Raw genomic sequence first — 5,113 nt, forward strand, 5'->3', positions numbered from 1 at the left:
TTTAAAATCACAAGCAGTTCAAAGTGACCATTATTGAGGCCTCTGTTAAAAGATTTTCCAGCAGAGCTACACCAGTTTTAGCTTAAACAATATTGCACTTTAAGATGAATTTAACTTTCAGGATCTTCTTCAAATAGAAAAGTATTGCTTCCACCTGTGCTTTTCATAGACTAAAAGCATACCGCAGAAAACTCAACTTAAAAATTAGCACTGCATGGTACAGTAACATAATAAAGTACCTGGCCATTTTATAATCCTAGAGAACACTTCATTGTAAGAAATTGTTTAGCCCATAATTAGTATAAAGTGTGCACAATATTTTTCATTCAGTGGTCCAAGATACGAAGGTTCCCAGGTACGATCTTGTTCTCAATACTGCTCCAGGTGGGATGTCAATTCAGTCACCATGATTTGCGATGATGATAACCGTTCCCTGTAATGAAATATTCTTGTCAAGTGTTATATCTCCTGAAACTGTGAGGTGATCCAATTCAAGCATATCTGGTACGCTTTCAAATCTCCTTAGGTAATCCTGAACCTTCGTAAAAGGACCGCCTAATTTAGCCAAGGGCACTGTAGGAAATTCCCACTTTTCACTCATTGTCAGAGATCCTGCATTAAGACTATAAAGGTTTGACATCACAAGCAAGAGATCTGATGTGGTTTTGACAGGCAGAAAACGGCTCCTAGGAACATTAATACCTAGAGAGTTCTCAAAGCTTTTAATGGCAGCCCCTACTGCAGTTTCCAACTGAATGACATTCAGGCCTCCATCCAAAGTCTTTGGATTTACAATTATTTCCATGTCAATAGCATTCTGCTCCTGCAGTCTTTTAACTGCTGTAAGAGAGATCCATAGGTTGTTTGTATTAAATATTTTGAATTTTGATACAGATTTGTACTCATCAGCATATGCTTTTGGCACTTGAGCAATTTCCGTCAGTCTCAATTTGCCTTCATACTGAGTGAGTGTCCCACCCTTTACATCTGCATGTGTTTTATTTGTGACTTCCATGACAAATTGACAAGGTTTTCCATTGGGTGGGTTCGTTAGATGATTAAGAATATAAAGATCCACTGTGGTACCCAGATTATCTATGTTGGACTCAAAAATATACCCTTTGCCTTCTCCTATAAAGGTATAAAGCAAACCAGAGTTGTAGAAACTGGCATAAATATTTCCATAACCCGGAGGGTACCAGGCTTCAGTATTTTCCCCTGAGAATGAAACATTCTTTGCTACAGGTAGTAAAGATTCTTTATTAATCCTCGGGTACCTGCTTTGATTAAAAGTGTAGATTTTCACACGACAGTTATTCTGTCAAAATACTTCTGTAGTATTTTTTTTGCATCTTCATCCATGTTTTCTGTGTCTGTGAATCTGTTTCTGTTTTGCTATATACCTTCATTTGTACTATTTTTTAGATTCCACATATAAGTGATATCCTACGGTATTGGTCTTTCTCTGTCAAATTTATTTCACTAAGCATAATATTCTCTAGGTCCATCCACATTGCTGCAAATGGTAGAATTTCATTCTTTTTAATGGCTGAGTAATATTCCATCGTATATATTTACCACATCTTCTTTACCCATTTGTCTGTTGATGGACAGTTGGGTTGTTTCCATATCTTTTCTATTGTAAATAGTACTGCTAATGAACATTGAGGTGCATGTATCTTTTCAAATTAGTGTTTGAATTTTTTCTGGATATATATCCAGAAGTGAAATTGCTGGATTTGACTATTCTTTAGATGAAAAATAGTTTGTGATTCATAGATGAACCAAGCCAATGTAACTCAAGATTATTGATTGAAAGCTGACAGGCAGGTAGGAAACCAGCATTCACTGAGATTATCCTATCATTTAACCTTCCAACAACATTTTTTGGGAAAAAGGTTATTTTTTCCTATATTACAGGTGATAACTTGCTTAAGATGAGGCATCTCCTTAGGGACAAGACTAAGATTGTAACTTGGATTTATGGGATGACTTGTTTAGGAATAGCAATTCTGGCTCTACTTACGGAATTTCTTTCTACTTTAAAGATTACGAGAAACAAGGGAAAGAGGAAACTACTTGGTCAACATGATTTGAAAAAAATTTTATAGAATTTATCAGTTCTGGAAAAAATTACAACAAAGGAGTAATTTTACTAGAGAAGAAGAACAGAGAATCAAAGTTCTCCCCAAGACCCCTCATTTCACCTTTGGAAGAGGAATAAAGCTGGTACATGGCAAATAAAACTTCCAGCCTGAAGTTTGCCAAAAAGTGAAAGAAGATTGTATTGTCTTTTTACTCTTGTCAGTGCAATCTTTATAGCTCAAGGAAAAAGACTATCAAGCCATATGTGGTTCAACATAATTCCTGATGTCATTTGTATGAACTAACAGCATTTCCTGACTGTTTCGCTCTCCTTTGAGTTTTCTTACATGTCATACTGGTTCAGATACAACCACAAGGGTATGGTAGGAGATTACACAATTAAATTAGTCCTTTTCTCCATTCAAAGTCAGAAAGGAAAGTAGATCCCAATTTGGATCAAAAGCAAATGGTTTTGAAAATATTTTTTATTGTATTTAGTCCTTGTCCCTTTCTTCTTCCATGGGTCTTGGGAGGAAGATTTTAATATTTCTTATATATGATTCAGGTCATCTACTTTAAGGTTAAATTTAGTTATTTAAGGTTGTGTCCAGTGAAAAGCTTTCTTTGGTGTACTTTCTAGAAATACAATGCTAATAATTAAGGAGGATCAGAAAACTGCAATTCTTTGGAACAGACTATTCCAGCACAAAACTGAAACCATGTGCCTATTTCAAAGATATTTGAAAAGAACGCATGGAACATATCACATTTCGACTCATCTTGGGTTTAATGTCAGTGGGATGGAAAAGGAAGGCTAAAATAACTGTCTAAACCTGATTATGATTCTTGACCTGTTAAGAATTTCTCTTACGATGTAGGAAGTGAGATTATTATCTTTTCAGAGGGGTCAACATAAGGGGAAGGGTTAGAAGAGTGTGTGGCAATCAAAATAAAAACAAAACAAAAATAAAACACACCCCCTCTTCTGCCCTAACACCTCATAAAAGTAAAATCCCAACCAAAACAATGAAAACCCAAGAGCTCTAAACAAATCCTAGTACACTGAAAGATCCCAATAAAAATATGTAGTATTATATATAAAAAAATTATCAGGATGCTTTGAAAGCTGTGGGACATCTAGCCAGATGGGGACAGGGTATAAAAAGATAGAAAGAGTAAAGTTCTGTTGTAATCATAAGGCATTTCCAAAAACCTCTGGAAAAAACCTTAAGGGCATGAACTGTGAATTCACTCCACAACATAAGGCATCTTTGCCAATTTTGGTTCCTTTACTTTCAGGGTTCATCAGTGAGCCTGCTACAAATTAAGACTTGATTTAAAAAAAATTCCTTAAAGAGTCTGAAAAAGAATATACGTATATAATGAATCACTGTGCTGTACACCTGAAACTAACACAACATTGTAAATCAACTCTACTTCAATAAAAAACATTAAGGGACACATAGTTTTCGAGGGCAGGAGCCCTCTGTGTCCTCTTTGCCTGGCAAAGCAATAAAGCTATTCTTTTTTCTTCACCTGAAACTCTGTCTCTGAGATTCGTTCCGGCACTGGTGCACAGAGGCCGAGCTTTCGGCATCATTAGGACTGTGCACTTTCACTGCCGAGGGTGAGGGTTCAATCCCTGGTCAGGGAACTAAGATCCTGCAAGCCATGTGGTGCGCCCTCCCACCGCCCCGCAAAAAAAGATGAAAATTATAGTGGAAATACCACTAGCTATTTGAATCTCATTAGTTATATGATAATCAAGAATAAAGCAAAAAAAATAGCCAATGAACATCACCATGTTAGAGTTTTCAATGTTACCATTATTTATCCAAATTTTAAAAACCTGAATAAAATCCTAACATTCTGTGAAAAAAAAGCATATATGAAGTCTTTGTACAGGGAAATAAAAATCAAGTTTGAACAATGTCATATGGTGAAGACCACAGTTTTCGCTTTTTAGCTTGGGATGCATTTCATTCTTATCAGCAGAAGTTTTTCTCCAATCAGCTGGTCTGTTTCTAAGGAGAAGAAATCTGAATAGTAAACTCTTTTAAGTGCACAAAATCATTTCATTGTAAAGAAAGACAGCTACTGATGGTTTTGGCCAAAATTATGGCCAAAGTGACATGATGCATCTGGGTTTGGATATAGCTATAGTCTAAGGATTAATAATGGTACTAGCACAACTTGTCAAAGCTGACCACCTTGAGAAGAAGTAGTCTGAGTTGAATCTTCTAGTTTTTCCAGTTTGGGTGGCTTCCTCTTTTCAGAGTCAGAATTTTCTATGCATCAACTATTGTGCAAATATGGATTTTTTGGTTTGGGATGTTCATTTTTTAAATATTGAGCTGCATGAGCTGTCTATATATTTTGGAGAACTATCCTTTGTCTGTTGATACGTTTGCAAATATTTTTTTCCCATTCTGAGGGTTGTCTTTTCGTCTTATTTCTAATTTCGTTTGCTGTGCAAAAGCTTTTAAGTTTCATTTGTTTATTTTTGTTTTTATTTCCATTACTCTAGGGGGTGGATCAAAAAATATCTTTCTTTGATTTATGTCAAAGAATGTTTTTTCTATGTTTTCCTCTAAGAGTTTTATAGCATCCGGTCTTGCATTTAGGTCTTTAAACCATTTTGAGTTTATTTTTGCATATGGTGTTAGGGAGTGTTGTAATTTCAGCCTTTTACATGGAGCTGTCCAGTTTTCCCAGCACCACTTGTTGAAGAGACTGTCTTTTCTCCATGGTATATCCTTGCCTCCTTTGTCATAGATTAGTTGACCATAGGTGCATGGGTTTATCTCTGGGCTTTCTATCCTGTTCCATTGATCTATATTTCTGTTTTTGTGCCAGTACCATATTGTCTTGATTACTGTAGCTCTGTAGTATAGTCTGAAGTCAGGAAGTCTGATTCCTTCAGCTCCATTTTATTCCCTCAAGACTGCTTTGGCTATTTGAGGTCTTTTGTGTCTCAATACAAATTTTAAGATTGTTGTTCTAGTTCTGTAAAAAATGCCATTGGTAA

The 5,113-nt window shown here is 35.8% G+C and overlaps 1 pseudogene; it reads right to left on the minus strand.

The window, feature by feature from the left end:
* Nucleotides 1-326: 326 nt before the first annotated feature.
* Nucleotides 327-3,682, minus strand: LOC136123136 (UTP--glucose-1-phosphate uridylyltransferase pseudogene; annotated as a pseudogene).
* Between the last annotated feature and the right edge of the window lie 1,431 nt (nt 3,683-5,113).

Source organism: Phocoena phocoena, chromosome 5, assembly GCF_963924675.1.
Source record: "Phocoena phocoena chromosome 5, mPhoPho1.1, whole genome shotgun sequence".
Classification (NCBI taxonomy): domain Eukaryota; kingdom Metazoa; phylum Chordata; class Mammalia; order Artiodactyla; family Phocoenidae; genus Phocoena; species Phocoena phocoena.